The sequence below is a fragment of the Cibotium barometz genome, chromosome 24, assembly GCF_041138505.1.
Source record: "Cibotium barometz isolate CiBa-2024 chromosome 24, ASM4113850v1, whole genome shotgun sequence".
Classification (NCBI taxonomy): Eukaryota; Viridiplantae; Streptophyta; class Polypodiopsida; order Cyatheales; family Cibotiaceae; genus Cibotium; species Cibotium barometz.
Window position 1 is genome coordinate 31,204,008 of NC_141069.1, and position 21,264 is coordinate 31,225,271.

The following is a 21,264-nucleotide window of genomic DNA, read 5'->3' on the forward strand; positions in this document are numbered from 1 at the left end:
TTAAAGATCAAGTCTATGCTTGATAACTATGGCTTTTTCAAAATAAATCAAAATGTGCACAAGCTAGCACATGTATATACAAAGCTTGTTTACAAAAATGGTGTGCTAAGTAATAAATTTGTGCAACTTCTCTTCAATCCTCAGAATCCTCTTCACCTATAAAATAACCAGCAATAAATTGGTGAAATAAATATTCCATAAGCATACAAACCATCATCACACACATGTTTGCCAGGTGTAAAAAACCCGAGAATCACCCCTACATACGAACCAACTGAAACAAACATTGGAGACCCCAACATATGTTGATATCCACCAAACATATTAATATTTATAATGGCATCACCCATGATATTAACATAATTTAACATGATGCAAAGATAATCCAAGTATCCTTGAATTATCTGAGGGTAGAATAATATTTTAAAGAGGGCTTAAAATATATTCCCATAACATTCCCTTTTGCTTGAGTTTGCAATTGCCCTCAATTTGCTGGTTTGTTAAAAAGAACAGAGGATCTCAGGGAAAGCACGAAAATATTTCTCAGGCACCCATCTTGCATCTTCACGAGAGGATGATTTTTGAAAGTTATTAAATATTTGCTATATTGGTTTCCAGTTCGAGTTGGTGTAATTTGATGGTTAATGATAGTATTTGGGAGTAAAATTTATTGGGCTCCTTCAATAAGAGATGGTTCTTCATATACTGGATGAATGGGAAGTGGTCCTTTCAAAGGTTTTAATAAGCTAATATGAAATGAATTATGAATTTGCCAATGAGAAGGTAATTCAAGTTTATATGCAACATAATGTCAAGTTTGGGTCCTAAAGGCAGTTTTGAAGCTATCTCCTTCATCCATTCGAATCTGATGATAACCAGACTTAAAGGTCGATCTTGCTAAAGACTTGGCTTGGTCTCCTTTAAGCGTATTGTTATATGTACATTATGTGTGCTATGTTATATACACATTATGTGTGCATATACTAGGAGGCTAACCCACATTAGACTTGTGAGCATGGGAGCATGGGAACAAAGGTCTAGTGGAGTATGGGTTAGGACTAACCTTAAGGGTTAAGGTTAGGGTCAGGTATCCAAGGGTCACACATGAGGAATGGAAAGTCAAGAGTCACTTGAGGGCCCTCCTATATAATAGGGGCATGGGGCACACTCAAGGGGGCTTGGAAGCTTGGAGGCTTGGAGGCTTATGCTATGGTCTCTTGTGTAGAGGTCCATATCTACTCACCTACCATTTCACACTATAGCTATATGCTATTGGATTGTGTTATACCTCTTGATGGTATGGGACATCAAGGTAGAGGTATGATGTATTTCATTTATGATTCATGTGTGCATCCCTTGGGCTCGGGGGTGGTTGGGTGGTTGAGTTTATGCCTGATTTATGCATGTTTATGCATAACAATTATCTAGAGAGATCTTAGGGTTTTAACAGTGGTATCAGAGCAATCTCTATTTAATTGTTGTTGATTTTTTTAGTAAATTTTAACATTTACTAATAAAATGTTATCTTTTGTTGATTTGTGTTGATGAATTGCACGTGGATCATTGATATGGTGATTGGAACGTGTGTAAATACAATTCAATGGACAAATCGACGTTGCGGGGAAATACCGTGAGTTAATGCTGTTTTTTCCTATTTTTTATAGTTAAAATCGAGTATTAATGGAATTTTTTTTCAAAAATGCCATAAAGTTTATGGTGGATATTTTTGAGAGAATGGATTCCCTGAATTTCTAGAAATTTTAGAAATTTTTTTCTAATTTTTTAGAAATTTTTTGGTATTTTTTTGATTTAAAATGTATTTTTATACATTTTTTGCGGGTTTTTCCGCGGGAATGCGATCAAATTTCTGTCAATTTCTATTGAAATTCAGTAGGGGACAGCATGTTGATGCATGAGATGCTCTCCCGTGTGCATGGGACTCTCTCCACCTCTCAAATCTGATTTTTCTTTCTCTTTTCCGGGTGAAAAATCTCTTTAAAATGATTTTCTTTAACATTAATCATAATTAATTATAATTAAGATATGTTAATTAAAAAAGTTTAATTAAAAAGATTAATTAAAGATTAAGCTAATCTCTCTCTGATTAACAGAGAGAGAGAAGAGATTGGAGGAGAGATGGAAATGGAGAGGAAAGGGAGGAGAGAGGGGAGAAGAGAGAGTCCTCTCTCTCTCATTCTCCATGCGCAGGCGACGGGAGGGGGGGACTGCGCACAGCAGGCAGCCGGCGGAAAAAAATGCCCCCCCCCCTCAAAAAATCAAATTGGCTAAGCCAATAAAGCTTATTTTGTTTTTTTTTTCATTTTTTTAAAAATGAGTTTTTTATTTCAAAAAAAAAAGCTTTTGAATTTATTTCAAAAAAAGCTTGGAAAAAGCCTGGAAATTTTTGAAAATTACTGGATTTGAGTTAAAAAAACTCTGAAAATTCCTGGAAATTTCTTATTGAAAAATTTTGGCTTTTCATCTTCCGGAAAACCTTTGGCTTTCCGTTTTCCCGAAACCTTTTGGCTTTCCGAATTCCGGAAAACTTTTGACCTTCTGTATTCCGGAAACCTTTGACCTTTCACATTCCGATTTTTTTTGTCTTTTTATTTTCCCAGAACTTTTGGCTTTCCGTATTCCGGGAAAACCGTTGGAATTTCGAAATTTTTTGACTGTTCGTATTCTAAATGCGTTCGGGGTTGATTAAAAATTTTAAAAAATTTCTGAAAATTAGTGGAAAATTAGACAAAGGTTATTTTAAATTTCGGAAAAATGTGGGGTTGGTGTTTGGCATGTGGTGTGTCCATTCGGGCGCCCGTGACCATTCAAATTCCTTTAAAATTATATTTTTTGACCCAAAAAATTAGGAAAATCCATTAAAATTAAAAATTTTCATTGGATTTGAGAATTGTCGGGCGAAATTGGAAATTTCATGAACGATGGGATTCTCAAGGAAAATTAGGAAATTTCTAGAAATTATTTTTAGAAATCCTAAAAATTAGTATTTTTTAAATATCAATGGTATTTTGGTAAATTTAATTGCTAAAAATTTTCTGGAAAAATATAGGTTTGGAATGCCATAAGATAGGTTTGGTGGAATTCAAAATTATTATATTTTGAGGTCCTATAAAATTTAGGCAAATTTGGAAAAAATCATGATAATTTTTTTTCTCAAGAATTTAATATTTTCGAGGGTTATTTAATGTTGAAGTACGTTTTCTCGTGCTGACATTAGATAGATGCGAGTTATTCGCATATTATTAATACGATTATACCTCGTATTAATGGATATTTATGTTTGGATTAATTCTAAACGATGTATTCATGATTTTTTACCATTGTTTAGCCATTCTTTTTGGACATGTTCCTTAAATGGCTATAATTTTCGTTCAAAGTGTGTTTCACCTTTGACACTTTTCCATGATAATTTATTTTGCACTTATTAAAGTGTGGATTGTGCTTAATTTCTTAAGCCTAAGACAAATTCTATCACGGGTTAGTTGATCGGTTTGTTTTGCTGGATTTTTTTTGGATATTTTCCAAGTTTTATATGGACTCATCAGGTTCTGCCTAGATCACTTGTGTCTAGGGTTTTTTTTTTTAGTGCTACACACATGTGTTTCACTTTCTTACTTTGGAGTTTTATTTGAACAACACAACGTTCATATACTCTGGATTGATGAGTTGGCCACCAATTTTAATGCTTCTTTTGGCATGATTTATGTCCACCATTAGATGGTATGCATTGATTTTTATGATCAACTATGGTTTTTATGGATTTAAGTAGCTTCTATGCTTTTATCCATGGTTTTATAAGGATCTTTTGATCTTTTGAATATTTACATATGCTTTGAAGGTAGCATTTGCCTTCGTTTTTTGCACGTAATTTTGAAGTATATATTTCTTTGTACTCTTGTACATATTCCAACTCAGATACCTAGTTGCTTATATATCTAGGTGAGTTATTTTTCTACCCTAACTTTATTGTGTTTTGGGTAGTTATCATTAGAAAGGCGCCAATAATTCAATTTCTTTTCTAAATGATGTACTCAGAAGGATTTATTCCTTGATGTAGTCTCAGGTATATAGAGACAGGTTTAGTATGTGAAAGTCTGGATAAGGCCATCTTATTCCTTTTATACAGGATTTTATTCATATTTTCCTAGACGGCATACTAGTGAGTTTCAAATTGTTAAGGTATGTATGGGTGGTATCATGGTGGTATGGGACGCTAGTGATCCCTCACATATATTATCTTATGGGATAATTTGGACTCAAGATTGTTGCTTTGCTTACATCACTTAGCATGTTGACCTCAACATTCAAAGACAATCTTATTTTCTAAATTCACTAGAAGTTATAGTGTGGGCATTCTTTAGATAAACTTCTTTTATCTATAGCCTGCATGTTTTGATGAGGGTAATCTCATCGGCATTTTCACTTGTTGAAATCTCTTTCTTTAGAGTTCAAACAAGTTTATCTTGTTGTGTTCGGATAAGGAAATTTGGATTCTTCCTTTGTTGGCATTTCTTTGTCTAGTTCCGTACTTTAGGTGATTTACACAATCAACCTGATAGGTTTACGGATGGACATATGTGACTCATCGAGACATTGATGACTCTATGTTGATATGGGTAACTCGAGACGTCGATTATTCCATATGCAGATGTGGGTATGTCGGGGCGCCGATGAATCCCTGGTTTCTGCTGTTATAATGCCATGCTTTCCTACTTTATTCCGAAAGGTTTACAACGAAAAAGTTACTTTGAATGTGAATTGTTCTGATCATCCGCAGTAGTTTGATGGGCAAACAGAGTGTATGAATCAGATTGTAGAGGATATGCTTCGTGCATGTCTCTAGAAAATCATCATATTGGGAAATATCTTCCAATGATGGAATTTGCCTATAACAGTTCTAAATTTACGGCTATTATTTTTTAGTTCGTGCATACTTATGTATGGGTATCAACTCAGGGCACCTATTGATGTCGGTCTTAAGGACATCGAGCTTGATGCATCGAGGGATTTCTTGCGTGATATGTAGGAAATTCTGACCGAAGCTCGGGATTCTATCAGGAGTGCTCATGATAGGGCACGGTTTTATGCTGATAGGGGACGCTCATCTCGGTCTTTTGAACCAGGAGCGTTGGTTTATTTTAATGTTCCTAAAGATTTTCAGACTTTGTCAATGGAAAAATGCTTGAATTTATCTCCTAGATATTGTGGTCCATTTCGAGTTATATATCGGATTGGCACGGTTGCGTATGAACTAAAACTATCTCCAACTGTTAGAGTTCATCCAGTCTTTCATATCGATAGATTGAAAGGGAAACTGGGAGGTGAGGATGACACAGTCACTCCTCAAGAACTCGTTGAAGTCGATGAATTATCCTATGTTCCACATGAACCTGATAAGGTACTTGAATTCAGGGAAAGGAAACTTTGTAGTTGACTAATCCCTGAGGTTAAAATTAGGTGGAAAGATAGGGAAATTGAGAATTCGACTTGGGAGTCGGTTGAGATTGTTCAACGCAGTTCTCCGTCTTTTCATTGCAAGAGTGCAATGTTTTGAGAGAGGGGAAGTATGCTATATGTACATTATGTGTGCTATGTTATATACACATTATGTGTGCATATACTAGGAGGCTAACCCACATTAGACTTGTGAGCATGGGAGCATGGGAACAAAGGTCTAGTGGAGTATGGGTTAGGACTAACCTTAAGGGTTAAGGTTAGGGTCAGGCATCCAAGGGTCACACATGAGGAATGGAAAGTCAAGAGTCACTTGAGGGCCCTCCTATATAATAGGGGCATGGGGCACACTCAAGGGGGCTTGGAAGCTTGGAGGCTTGGAGGCTTATGCTATGGTCTCTTGTGTAGAGGTCCATATCTACTCACCTACCATTTCACACTATAGCTATATGCTATTGGATTGTGTTATACCTCTTGATGGTATGGGACATCAAGGTAGAGGTATGATGTATTTCATTTATGATTCATGTGTGCATCCCTTGGGCTCGGGGGTGGTTGGGTGGTTGAGTTTATGCCTGATTTATGCATGTTTATGCATAACAATTATCTAGAGAGATCTTAGGGTTTTAACACTTATCTAGCAAGTCATCTACTTAAGGTATCTGACAGTAATCTTGTTTAGTCTACTCCAACTACTAATAGCAATACTCCCAAAAGAAAACATAAAGATGCTAGTAGATCTCCTATTTGAGACACTATTATCCCAATATATATATATATATATATATATATATATATATATATATATATATATATATATATATATATATCCATGTATATGTACCTATACTCTAGCCCAATTTATATATATATATCCATGTACATGTACCTATACTCTAGCCTCATAGAAAAGTCTATAGTGTACTTTGGACTTTATGTATTTGAATATCCTCCTAGTTGCATCCATGTGTGGCTTCCTCAAGGCCTGCATAAAATGACTCATCAATCTAACAACATAGCTCAAATCTAGCTTGGTGATAGTCATGTAGATCAAATTCCCTACAATGATACACCTGATTTATGCACTCTACCGCCTGGACTACCCAGAGCCTATGCATGCATGCTATGCTTTTGAAGAAAAAATAGCCGAGAGCCTCCCTAAACCAAATTGATTGGTTCCTCCACTCTCCTCAGCCCTGATTATCAAATTTAAGTGCTAGCATCAATTTGCAAGCCAAATAAAATCGGTTAGCTAGATTTTACTTTCTTTTGTACAAAAATTAACTTTCTCACTCTCCACACCAAATGAAGCTCACAGCTTATATTTTCAAAGTGTATTACACTCCTAATCATAATTACTGAGATATTTTCTGATTAAATCATGCAAATCATTCACGATTTTTCCCTTCCAAGTATGAAACTAGAGTGACCTAATGTAAACAAGCTTCAAAATAAAATAAAAAAGCTAACACGTACAAAAGCTTGAAAACCGTATATGTTTTAGAGCACGCACTTGTAATCAATAAAACGACAAATATCAAGGGATCCCAATAGCTTGGAATGGATGTAAAAATAAAGCTAAGCCCTATGCTTTTCCTTGTCTCGATGGTACAATATATATTTAAGTCAATAGCTTACCTTAGCCTTGCTAAATGTCATTTGGTACTTTGCCATAGAGCCACAAATGCAACTTCCCATGTGGGTGCACTAGCTCATCCATTGTGTTCTCACTTTGTTGTCACACCCAAATGCTTCCTTTGCTAAGTGGATGAAGGTAAAGCTTCCTTTTCCTAGATGGAAGGAGATAGCTTTTCTAATGGTTTTCTCTCACAAATGTTGGGTGGGGAAGAATTAAATGATATAAAGAAGCCTTCAATCAAACTTATTCAAGCAAGAAGTATGAATACAACACAATACAAGAAAGCAAGAAAGTAGGAAAGAGGGAGAGCTCACAAGTATTCTATTGCAAGGGAACAAATGTGTATTGCTTAGTGCCAAAATTGACTTATATACAAATGGCTAGTGTCTACACTTGTCCGGCCATAACTTAAAATTGGTCTAGGGGGCCACTATTTATAGTCTTACGCAAGTATATACACAAAGTATGTGACTTCCCTATTTGGCATTAAGCACAGTGTAAGGCTATAGGGTAAGATTGCTTGATAAATTCTAGAGCACATTTTGCAAAGTACAAGCTTTCGGCGGTAAGATGGAAAAGCACCTTACAATAGGACGGAAGAGGGAGAGGTCACAAGTATTCTACTATAAGGGACTGAATGTGTATTACTTAATGTCAAAATTGATTAATATGTAAATGGCTAGTATTCACACTTGGCAGACCATAACTGAAAAATGGTTTAGGGCCACTATTTCTAGCCTTAAGCAAGTATATACACAAAGTATGTGACTTTTCTCTATGTGTCATTAAGCATTGGGTAAGACTGCTTCATAAATTCTAGCACCATGCACGCGAGTAAGATGGCGAAGCGCCTTAAGGTAGGATGGGTGAGCAAAACCATGTTAGTTGACGAAGTGGTTAATACCATTCTTGTTATTTAAAAAATGTTTATATAGCTACAGCAAAATTGTCCATGAAGAATTGTCCCTAGGTTGGACTGTTTTCTTGTAATGCTTGTTTATTTCTGTGAAATGCTTTCTTGACTTTAGTATTATATATATATATAGAGAGAGAGAGAGAGAGAGTTAAAAAAATAAATCTTTTTCTCACTTTTTTCTTTTCAATCTTCATAAAAGTCAAAACCTGGACTACGTAATTAATATTTTAAACATGATGTGTATTTCTTGAGCCCATGACTTATCCATGAGCTCTCCCACTAGTATCTATTTATGTAAGATATTTTATCGATATTGAAGCAATGTTAGGATCAAATTTCTCTGTGTCATTAAGCATTGGGTAAGACTGCTTCATAAATTCTAGCACCATACATGTGAGTAAGATGGCGAAGCGCCTTAAGGTAGGATGGGTGAGCAAAACCATGTTAGTTGACGAAGTGGTTAATACCATTCTTGTTATTTAAAATATGTTTATACAGCTAAAGCAAAATTATCCATGAAGAATTGTCCCTAGGTTGGACTGTTTTCTTGTAATGCTTGTCTATTTCTATGAAATGCTTTCTTGACTTTAGTATATATATATATATATATATATATATATATATATATATAGAGAGAGAGAGAGAGAGAGAGAGAGAGAGAGTTAAAAAAATAAATCTTTTTCTCACTTTTTTCTTTTCAATCTTCATTAAAGTCAAAACCTAGACTACGTAATTAATATTTTAAACATGATGTGTATTTCTTGAGCCCATGACTTATCCATGAGCTCTCCCACTAGTATCTATTTATGTAAGATATTTTATCGATATTGAAGCAATGTTAGGATCAAAATGGTTGGTTGAGTTTAAATAGAAAGACTAAGTACTCGATATTTTGACAAATGTTTGGAGCCTTCCACTTGGAAAGGTGTTGTAAAAAGGTTCATGGAGACTTTTCTTTACTGGGAATAGTAGTGTACATAGAGTTGGTGCCAATGCTACTGCTGTAAAAGGAATTGAGCCAATTGAACAAATATACAATAATATTGTATATTTTGTTTCCAACTCTATGTGGAATGTGTACTATTATTCTCTTTCTTTTCCAGCTAGCTCAACCAAACACTCATGTTTTTTTTTAAAGAAAACACATGCACATCTTACTAATGTGCTCAAAGGCCGCCTTTCAAGAGTCTACTCCATATGGTTTGAAGATATTGGAAAATGATAACATTTTAAATATAGACAAACATATGAACCAATTCTTGCTCTAAATGTCGTGTAAATTTATAAACAATAATATTAAAAACATGGATATATCTACCATGTGCATACATGTTTAAATATAATACATGCCATATGTAAGGGAAAGAGAGGCCATTAACATTTAGTTTCCTAAGATGTAAATCTTTACGGAAGAAAAAAAATCAAATTGTAAAGCTTTCAAAAATCCTCTATGATTTGACAAAAAGTAAGCATTACAATCATTCATAATGGGATTGCAGAAGAGCAATCACACCCTTAAGAAAACATTATTACATAGTATAAATTTATCGAGACTATAATCAAATCATAATTACAAGCCATTAAGAATCTTAAAAAATGTATGGCGTTAAAAAGCAGTGCGTACCTAGCAAATGACATTATGCTGGGTTCCAACCAAGTTACTAGCAGTGTAAGGCTTCTGCAAAGGGAACCCCTATATCGAAGTCTACCAAGGGAACCCCTTTTGGGTTTCAAAGGCTTCTAAAAAGGTAACCCCTTTTGGGTTTCAAAGGCTTCTACAAAGGGAACCCCTACTGTTCTCAAAAATCAAGATCTTACCTTAGCCTTGCAAAATCATGTGTCGTTGGATCTTGCCTTCAAGCCATTATGCAACTCCCCAATGTGGGTGTGCTAGCTCGCCGGTCATGTCCTCACTCTATTGTCACACCGGAATGCTCCTTTGCTAAGGGGATGAAGATAAATCTTATCTTGCCTAGATGGAGGTAAGAAGGAGATATCCTTCATGGTTCTCTCTCACAAAAGGTGGATCGGGAAGGCACTAATGGAAGAGGAAAGGTGTTAAATAAAATCAATTCACCCTCTTCACAATGATACGAGGAGTGTATTTTTTAAAATGTGCTTCCACCTAATTTATGGATAATTTTAATCCAATTTAAGGCTATATGAAGAAGAAAAGGCCACCATGTTCTTTATGAATGAATTGGGTGCACATCACACTCTTTACAACTGTAATTATGCAACTAGTGTATTTGGACAACAGTCTTATTACAAGAGATGGATAGAATATAGTCATAAATACAAAGAACTTATGGACTTTTCTTGGGCAGATCTTTCTTTGGGTTTGAAAATGTTCATCATGAGAGAGATTTAAATATTTGACAGTACATGAATGTATTTATGGAGCCATGGCATGGCTAGCCCTGTCAATAAAATCACCTATTGAAAAAAATAAGGCTTTGTTGTTTAATCTCATTTCATTTGGGAATAACACAAGCCTTTATTAATCAATCCAGATTGACACTACACTATCATGCTCATAATTCATTCTTAATAGTGCTATTTATAAAGAAACTTAGATAACTTTATGGAATGACATAATTAATAGAATGAAAAACTTTAATTTTGTTTTCTCATGAACATGGAAACAAGGATTTTATCAAAAGTGCAGCTCTTAGGCTCTTGAGAGTAATTAGAAACGAGACATATGCTCACATAGTTGAATATAGAAGAAGCATGTTCACAGAATCCTTGTAGAATAATATATTAAGCAACATAAGTCATTGATGTATCTAAACGTTTTGACTATAACAGTACTTTTTATCTGCATGTGTATGAGGAAAAAAAGAAAGAGAAAAAGAACATACACAAGGTATGGCGAAAAGATGGCAATCATAGGGGAATGTGGCATTCCTTTGTTTGAATGATCCCTTTCATTGCTGAAAGTGGAGGATAGAACCTTTTTCTCTTGAAAGAAGAATAGAGAAAATTGTTCAGAGCCATCAAACAAATAATAATAGAGAAAATTGTTCTATCCTCCATCTGAAAGTGGAGGATAGAACCTTTTTCTCTTGAAAGAATAGAGAAAATTGTTCAGAGCCATCAAACAAATAATAATGTATTGTATCCACCATAGATAGCATCCACCTCTTCATAGCGTTCTATGTCTTCTTTGACTTGCATCCATAGATAGCATACACCTCTTCATAGCGTTCTATGTCTTCTTTGACTTGCATCCATAGATAGCATACACCTCTTCATAGCGTTCTATTTCTTCTTTGACTTGCTTCACAACAACCTCATTGTTCTCATGATGTACATACTCGCTAATGGCTCAGTTGTAGTATATCAAAGCCTCCTTTTGCCAAGAACATAGACATTGCCAAAAGAATCTTCTTGCATAAAATATTTCCACCCCTACATGGTAGCATAGAATTTTCATAAGAAACCCATTTAGGACTATGTCCATGCCATTAGCACTCTCTCTTTCATGATAATATGACTAGAGCTTGGACACCCCCTTTTGGCACGTCTGATAGCTTCATTTTTCTCATGTCCTCACCACTTGTGCATAAAAAAAAAAGGGACTAGTGTTACAAAAATCTATAACATATTAAACAAAGGGCTTGTACACTTAAGCCTGTTGATAGTATAGTACACAACTCAGAATGTTGTGGGCGCTTCTTGCTCACTAACAAAGTGCCAACAAACAATGAAAGAGAACTGAAGTTCACAAATACAAGATGCACAGGAATTGAAGGAAGATCATATACACCAAAAGGTGGTTACAAAGCTGGAGTAGGTAGCACGAGGCACACCATAGGTGCAACCAATATCCTAGAATATGCAAAAAAAAAAGAGATAATCCAACTAAGGGCAAAGCCCATTCTTATCTAGTACCTAGAGAGGCCAGTTGGCCAGCATAAAGCAGGTTGTCTGGGGCCTAATGTGAAACATGCCAATGCCAGTAAAAGCTGCCAAAAAATGTGGAAAAATCCCAAAAAAAATATGGGAAAATTTCCGAGGGGGAGGTCTTGCATAGGTGCAAGAATAGCAAGGAAGCACCCAGAATAGTGGAGATGACCCCTCAAACACCTCCTCTTCAACTCCACTGAAGAGGACCGATACTAACATGTGGAAGTAAGTGATCCAAAGTTGGTCTGGAAAGCGCCTTGGTGAAGATGTCCACCACATTGTCCCTGGTAGGATAGTACTCCAGTGTTAAGGTACTGAGCGCCAAATAGTCACCATATGATAATGAACGGCAATGTGCTTGACTTCAAATGGAAGACTAGGTTCCATGCAAGAGCCATGGTACTCTGACTGTCAAAGTAGAAAATAGTAGGCATCGGAGGAGGAGGGACATGAAGATGATCAAGCAGCTAAGGAAGCCATAGAAGCTCTTTGACTGTTTCAAGGTAAGTACGATACTCTACTTCTATTGAAGAACTGACAACTGTAGGCTGCTTCTTCGTTTGCCAAGAAATAAGTCCGGTACCAAGTTAATAACAATAGCCCATAGTAGACCTCCAGGTATCTAGATCACCTGCCTAGTCGGAATCTGAATATCCAACCAAATCAAGACTAGAGCCATATGAAATCCCATGTGTCAAGGTGTCATGTATGTATCTGAGAACACGAATAGTAGCCTGCCAATTAGAAGTATGCAATGTTGAAAGAAACTGACTTAGGACACTAACGTTGTTAGCAAGATCAAACCTAGTAATGGTGAGATGAATTAGCAAGCTGACAAGCTCTATGTACTAAGTAGGATCATGATAGGGTGGAGAATCATCGTTTTTACTCAACTTCTGATTTGGGTCCATAGGGAAAGATAATGAGCAACGGTCCTGAAGGTCCCCGTTGAGAAAGGCAGATTTGACATCCATCTAAAAGATGGGCCAAGAGAAGTGAGAACCAATGGCAAGAATAGTGCGAATAGTGGTATACCTCATGGTTGGAGCAGAAGTCCTCACCTTCCTTCTGGGCATAGCACTTAGCCACCAAGTGGGCTTTATATTTGTCGAGTGAACCATTGGCAAGAATGTTCACTTTATAAGTCCATTTGACACCAACCTCCTTCCTATGAGAAGGGCAAGGAACAAGTTCCCATGGGTGATTTCTATTGGTTGCATCCATTTTCGCCTCCATCGCAAGCCGCCACTCTGGAATGTTTAAGGCCTCCTCTGGTGTACAAGGCTTTGCATGATGCATCAAGGAAGTCTTCCATGCAAAATTAACTGTAAGCATGCCAACACCATGAGGTTGTAATCTGGTAGATCTCCTCAATCTGGATGGAGAAATCCCATACTGGTAAATGGTTGAAGAAGGGACTTGAGAATCCCGCAATGTAGAGTGAAGCCATGTGGAGGGAGAGAGGTACTCGATGGAGGTTGAGGAGAAGTAAGAACCAATGGTGAGGGTGGAACCAAGGAGTTGATGAAGCTTCTAGTGATTCTAGGGATCTAAAAGTCTCCGGGGTTTCATCAAAGTGCATGTCCTGAATAACTTTCTCTTTGTTGGGATCCCAAAGCCGGAAGGCTTTGGAGTGTTTGTTGTAGCCCTGACGAAGATCATTTTGGTGGATTTGGGGTCAAACTTCATCTGATGAGAATCGGGAACATGAACATGTGCATCACATCCAAAAACATGGAAATGAGAAACTGATGGCTTTCTCCCAGAATATGCCTCCTCTAGAGTCTTCTCATAGACCGCCTTTGTGGGGGAACGGTTGATGATGTACACAGCAGTGTTAACTACTTCAGCCCAAAACTTTTAAGGAAGCTGAGAATGAGAAAGAAGAGATCGAGCCCTCTCAACCATGGTATTGTTCTTCCGTTCTTCTACCCCATTCTGTTGAGGAGTGTGAGGAGTAGAAAATTGTCTCTGTATGCCGTGGGAAGTACAAAAGTCAGTGAATGCTCGAGAAGCAAACTCACCACCATTGTCAGAGTGCACTTTGACGACTTTGAGGCTAATGTCAGCCTCCACCATAGCAACCCATTCTTTTAACTTTGTAAATGTCTGAGATTTTTAGAAAAATCATCCACCAATAAGGAAAAATATATGGCTGCTACAGGTGTGACCGTAGTTATAGGTCCGCTCAAACCCATATGGACAAGTTGAAGAGCGGTGGAAGCCCTGAAAGAGACCTCCTGTGGAAATGAATCCCAATATTGCTTGCCTTGAAGACAAGCTGATCAAATGCCACACGTCTGAGGTAGTCGAGGAAAGCCTTCCACCATTTGGTGGGAGACAAGAAGCTCTAGTGAAGAGAAAGGAAGATGCCCATAACGGGCTTGCCAAAGAGTAGTATCCTCCTCTATGAGAAGAGCCTGATGAGGCTAGAAAGATGAGAGTGATCAAGATTTGGTTCCTCCTGAAAACTGGTGATCTTGTAAAGACCACCCTCTTGTATGCCCCGAGGGATAATCCTATGAGTATCTCTGTGAATGATCTCCAAAACTTGATCATCGAAGTATAAGCCATAGCCTTTCTAGGCTATCTTAGAGATAGAGAGAAAGTTTTGGATAACTTTGGAATACAAAGGACATTCTCCAGATATTGGAGCCTCCCTGAGGGAGTAACTAGAGGAATATTACCCATAATCAGGTTGATTGTTAGCAAGTCAAAACCTGCATAGTGACAGAGTGAGAGTACTCCAAGATATCCTTGTTGTTAGTCATGTGAGAAGTAGCTCAGGAATCCACAATCCAATCCTCAAGAGAGGTAGTAGTCCGCGCCTCAGTGGATGAGGTGCACTCTTCGACTAGAACAAAGGCCACATCTTTGTCTTTGGGTTTGGATTCTTTGTCATTGGACTTATATTTTGACTTTCTCTCCTCATCTCTCTTCTTCTTGAAGCAATCGGGCCAAAGATGACCAGCCTTGCCACAATAGTGGCATTTCCTCTCCGTAGATTTTCCCTTTTCTTTTCCTTACCTTTACCCTTGGAGCCTTCAATAGACTCCTCCTTGGATTTGCCGTCGTTTTTATTACCTCCTTTGGGTTGCCACTTGGGCTTTCCCTTTGGTTGAAAAAGATGACTCAGTAGGAGAAGAGTCAAAGATCTTCATGAGATCTAGCTTGTCCTGAAGCACGCCAATCACTGCATCCACTGGGGGAAGAAGAGGGCAAAATGCAGTGGTATCCTTAAAGGATTGATAAGACGGAGGAAGTTTACCTTGTAACTCAATGACAAAGTCATCATCGGGGATTTGGATGCCCAAGATGGCTTATTGTTGATGGATCTTCCTGAGTTCTTGCACTTTGGCCATGACATCGTCCGTCTCAATAATCTTCAACTCATTGAGTTGGGCTTTTAAATGAAGCTTGCGGTTGTAAGTGTTCCTCTGAAAATGGGTGCGAGTTAGTTGAGGGGTCGGGCTTTGGAGTAGAATGAAACACCAAAGATCAAGACCCACCAGAAGGTTAAAGATCATCCTTCCACTGGGGATAATTCGAGTCATTAAATTTGGAGTCCTCCAACTAGGGAATGGTGAAAGTATTTAAAGCCATCCTCTGCGTGAAAACTTCTCCTCTAAAGCGTAAGAAAACACAGCCTGCAGATCTAAGAAGGCAGGAAAGAGAGAGGGTTTAGAAGCGGGAGGGAGGGAATGGGTGGGAAAAGGTAGAAGAGATTGTTAATTCAACAAAAATATGCCTGTAGATGAGAACACAGTCAAAAACCAACCACCACTAGCCAAAGCATAAGCTGAGGTAAAAGTAGAGGGGTGAAAACAAGAGTCCCTCCCGATGCCCAATGAAGGTTGGGTGGGTGTGGTAACTAGAACCTAACATTCTAGTTAGTCCAAGATAGGGACTTTCTGCCAACTAGAGGGGGTATCCATAAGAAAACGCAGCCCTTTGTAGGTTTCCCAGGCTGAAAATGCAACAATCTACAACTCTCTGGAGAAAAACGCAGCTTGTAGGCTGACCATGCAAAAAACACAACACAACCCACCTCCTCTGAGAAGTAGTATAGGTGTTGTCCAACAAATCCTTAGTCCTGAACCCCCTCTGTTACCATGACAAAGTGCCTAAACAATGAAAGAGAATTAAAGTTCACAAAAATACATGATGTGCAGGAACTGAAGGAAGATCGTATACACCAAAAGATGGTTACAAAGCTGGAGTAGGCAATATCCCAGAATATGCAAAAAAATGAGATAATCCAATTGAGAGCAAAACCCATACTTATATAGCACCTAGAGAGCCTAGTTGGCCAGCATAAACTAGGGCATAATGTGGAACATGCTAGAAAAGGTACCAAAAAATGTGAAAAAAATCCATAAAAATATGGGAAATTTTCCCAGGCTGGGGGAGGTCTTGCAAAGGTGCAAGAGCAACAGGGAAGCACCCAAAACAATGGAGATGACCCCTCCAATACTCACAAGCTTGATTTGAATTCAAGTGTGGTTGCACCTTTCCAAGGATCTCTATCTCTTTCTTGGTCCCAAGACTCCTTTGTGTCTTTCTCCCACATTCAAATAACAACAATGCATGCTTTATTCTCACCCACCTTGCTTAAAGCTAAAGAAAAGGCTAGTATACTACAATGTCAATAAAGTGGAATCCTACAAGGGCTTCCGCATCTATGTGTGAAGTTATAAACTAAAGGTTTGTTCTTGAGGTCGATCTGGAAAGACCTTCCTGATTTCTGCGCCTGACCCAAAGCAAAACGATGCCTTAGCTCCTGCACGGCCACACCTCTGATGAGCTCTCCGGCTTACGAAGGATGAACATGGTCACCGCCGCATGCTCATCCGCTGTGATCCCGCCTAAACAGCGACGAAAAAAGGGGGATGAGGTGCTAAACAACCTGCGCTAGCTCGAGTAATTGAGGAGCTAAAGACCTAAATGAAAGGCTCCACACACCGTTGACAGTGATTTGAGTGATTTGTTTGGGTTGAATTGCCAGAGTCGACTAGGGTTGCTGGGGGTTAACTATGTAGGGACACAAGGGTTTTGGGCTACTAGCAGCCGGGCACTGGTTGTTGCATGGACGAGAGTGGTGAAAAAAAAGAAAACCATTTTTATGTATTAGCATGAACACTAAAATTGATGAGCACCATTCATGGGTTTTCTTTTTATGCAGTTCTTTTGATGTGATACAACTATGATACATATGGGCAATTTCGTGTGAACCGATCGGGCCGTGCTCACCAATTGGTGGGAAGTCCAAGAAATATCAATATATAAGCTCTCCGTGGTATATGCAAAATACTAAGGTGGGAGGGGGACTCCCTCCATGGTTCTCTCGAAGGGAGGGACTACATCCACAGAGAAGAGGTGTACATACGACCATTGTCGCTTCAGGTGTGAAAGGAACCTAGGCTCCAATTGTTTAGGAAGGCTACATGTCGCAACTACATAATCTTTGAATCACCTTGTAGGTGTTCCCAGCGTCCCCGGGGCATGTGAATAATGTTTGTCAAGATAAAGCAAAAGGTCTTTGGCAGAGGGGTGACCATACCCCTCAATAGTCTCTCTGTGGTACGCTCACCAAATGTGCCAAGCTGCTATGCTGTTGACGAGCTTCCATCGTCAGGATCGGTGGGGGTCAGTGGGATCCATGGAACCATTGGAATTTTGGCCCTGACGTTGGCATTAACTCAAAGATGTGTGAGCCTGAGCATGTTCCCTCACCATCTTTCTCGAAGAGGAGTGCTGCCCTACCTCTATGGCCCATGCAATGATGCCCCAAGAAACAAAAAAACCACCACTCCGTCACATGAAGGAATAGCACTGGCTGCAGGGTGGCCCAAGCTTGCAGGAGGATGGTTCCATTTTTTTTTTTTTGAAGGACATGTCTAGCTGCAAAGAGGAGCCTCAGTGAATATCCACTTGATGCCAAGGGACCAAGGTTGGGTGCAGTCGGCAATGCAGGAAAGAAGGAAGTCCTCGAGGGTTGGAGGCCATGGACAATAGTTCGCCGAAAAGTGCCTTGCTTTGAATCACGGGATCAATGATGCCCAGTCCGTCCTTATGGAGGGCTAAATGATGACATTCCATGCAACCTTGACCTGGTGGTGTCCATGCCCATAGGAAGTTGTGGATAAGCCATTTTATCTGCCCTATGCATGAGCACGATTAGGACCAACATGAAGTGATGGTGGCTAGAAGGACCTGATTGGCAACCACAACCTGTTCTGCCAGTGAAAGTCATGTTGTGCTCTGATGCAAGAGATTCTATTGAACGCTCAAGAGAATGGGGTCTATCTGCTACTCCAAGGTGCCCACGTAACACCCTAGATAGTGCATTGAGGTGCCCCTGGGTATCCACTGAAAAGCATCCACTGGTCCCTAAATCGGGGAGGGGGAGGTGCCACACCCGTTACAGCAAGATGTGTGCGAATTGCTTTTTTACCTAAGGCAAGGCAAAACTTCTTGATCGCTGAGCTATCATGTCAACTGTGAACTCTGAATCCATGAGATCCTCCAAGCTGCCAATGGGAAGTCTGAGGCCTTGTAGACCTATATCCTGCACCCTTACGAAGTTGCTCATGGCCTTTGTTACAAACAAGAAGAAATAAGGGGCCAGGGAGTAACCCCAGCGAACCCGGGAGATGGAGAAGTGATTACCCGGTTCGCTAGAGAAATGGACAAGTGGTTACCTATGTGTCCTGTATGAGTACTTGACAGTGAGCAGAGGAGTATAAGACCGACACTTCTCTCACTGACGTGACTAGGTAAAGGTTGGAGGCATTGGACCGATGGCTTTGGCAAGGATTTTGCATGCAGTATCAAGCAGGGTAAACCTGGTGCATAATTAATCATACTTATTCAGCGTGAATCCATTAGGTGTTAGCAATAATGGCAAGACTTCGTATACTACATGCAATAGCATGTTGTAAAATATCAAGATTACTTTGCAGCTGTAATTTAGATGCTTAAGACAAAAAAAAATGATAAACTGCTCACTGCACAAGCCACCATTACAAAGCAAATTGCCTCCACGGCACCATTTTGGGTGCACAATTTGAATTCTCCTTAACAACAAAAGCATGGAAGATGTTTGTCCCACTGGTTACCTCTCGTAAGTTTGAACCCAACACTAATGAACAAAAACCAAAGAGACATTCTTCAAAAAAATTTACGAATGGGGTCTGCTGTGCGATACTCAGCAGCAGTTGAAATACAAAGTCTCACAAAGGGAACTGTGTGCTCTTGCATCTAGAATGCCTTCGTCCGGCATCTCTTCAACACAATAGAATGACCGTGAGCCACAGCAAAACGAAATAATGTTTCGAACATAGCCTTTGCTAAAAGGTTTGACATTGTACGGTACATTCCTGTACACAAGGCAATTACATGTGGAGTTGTTTTAACAAGAATTAGACTAGCTAGAGAAAGTCAAAAACAATCAATGAAGATAAGAAGAACCTCATATAAGGTAACCGTCCCCTTCGTATAATTTCATAGGTGGTCTGATTGGTCAAGATAAGATAGCTGCATATCAAAACCAATGACAAGTTAGTTCAATGAGGCTTTTCCAAAACACGAGTTCTCAGCATCATATGAATGTGCCATCATTAATTGTATGAAAATCTACATAGATCTCCTATTTCCCCGCATCCAACACACACCCAGACAGAGAGAGACAAAGAAAGAAAACAGAATTATATTAACGTCTTCAAAAGACCCAAAGGGTCTATAAGAGCAACACTAATACCATCTCCATAAGAAATACTGAGTCATAGAAAAAAATGGAAAAGAAAGGTAATGCTAAAAACATGTGTAATGAATACAATATAGATAGCCACATGGTTGATATAAGGCGCCGGTGCATATACTGGGGTCATCCAATGATACCATCCTCCTCTAAGATAAAGCGTAAGGCGGTGATGATATCTCCCTCATGTAATGGGAGCTCTTTAGGCCGTCGAAGGATATCTGCAGCTGACAAGTGGAGAGTCCAGATCCCTGGGGGTCGAGGGCATCTAGCACTCAAAAGAGATCGCCGATCCCACTGCTCCTGTTAAGCCTGGGTGACAACCTCTATGGTCAGCCGATGTAATTCAAAGAAGCCTCTGATGGAGGTCTGAGAGACATCTCGCTGGGTGCCTCAGCAAGACCTAGAGATGGACGTGAAGCCACACATCTTTGATCCTCATAATGCACAACAAGATCTCGAAAACGATAGTGGAATATTAACAAATCTTGTAGTATAGTGGGCATCTGAACTTAGTGTTCCTTTCTCTCCACCCACCTGGTGGTGCACACCCTACACACCCGTGCCTCTTGAGAGATGCCCTCTGCTCGGCCACAATGCCCTGGTTTATGAATGGGGACAAAAATGTTGGTGGTTCAAGAAGGGAGGAAGCCTTCACACAAGACCCTATTAAATAGTTCTGCAAGAATGGGGACAAAAACGTTGGTGGTCCAAGCATAGTAACAGGAAACGGCCGTTTCAGTCCCTAGAAACGTGTTTCTCCATTTTAGGACCCCATCCGTTTCCATGGCCATTTCTCGTTTCCCAATTGATATTGTCACAGGAAACGGCCATTTCCACCCCTAAAAACTCGTTTCCCAGTTTTCATTCCTCCAACATTCCCATTTCCCATTTCTCGTTTCTGGTAACTATGGGTCCAAGAAGGGAGGAAGCCTTCACACAAGACCCTATTAAAGAGTTCCATGTGCAAAGTGTCCCGCATGAAAATCCTCATGATCTCAGCCGGACCATTAAGCAGCTTTAGATCCTAGTAACAGTGGTAAGAGTTGAAGAGGATGGCAAAAATGGGGTGTGGAATGGGTGGCATATGTGGTGTGAGCTGATTCAGCACGTCATATGTAAGATCCCCCAAGATCGTTTTTTCTTTTTTTCCAGGGAAAAAGATCATTCTATTAGTTAACAAAAAACCAGCCTCAAAGGGCTAAATACAATCACGAAGGGCTAGATACGAACTCGCCTGCATGTACAGGCCGGGGATCAAAGAATCAAAACATGGAGAAAGATGCACTTCTCCTCCGGCTGGCCACTCTATGAGGCATGGTTGTTTCCGTACGGCGTATGATGGCATACCATACCGTACAGATTCATACGATTTTTCAAGGGAAAAAATTTTCAGAAATTTTTTTTCCCAAAAAAAGCTTTTTCGCCAAAAAAATTTACTTTTTTTGGTAGGTAATGGTCTTTCTTTTGCTTATCTATGGCTGTTTGAGCTTCCTCTGTACTATGATGCTTCCCTCCGTTCTAAATTACTCCATATCTGGACTTGGAAATACCTAAGTTTATAAG

The 21,264-nt window shown here is 39.2% G+C and overlaps 1 long non-coding RNA gene across 1 annotated transcript; it reads right to left on the reverse strand.

Annotated features, from left to right (window-relative positions):
- Positions 1-18,961: 18,961 nt before the first annotated feature.
- LOC147625177 (uncharacterized) lies at positions 18,962-20,653 on the reverse strand. The gene is made up of 2 exons (XR_015269030.1): positions 19,410-20,653; positions 18,962-19,318 (listed from the first exon to the last, which is right to left on the reverse strand). It is a non-coding gene; the product is annotated as an uncharacterized LOC147625177 (long non-coding RNA).
- Between the last annotated feature and the right edge of the window lie 611 nt (positions 20,654-21,264).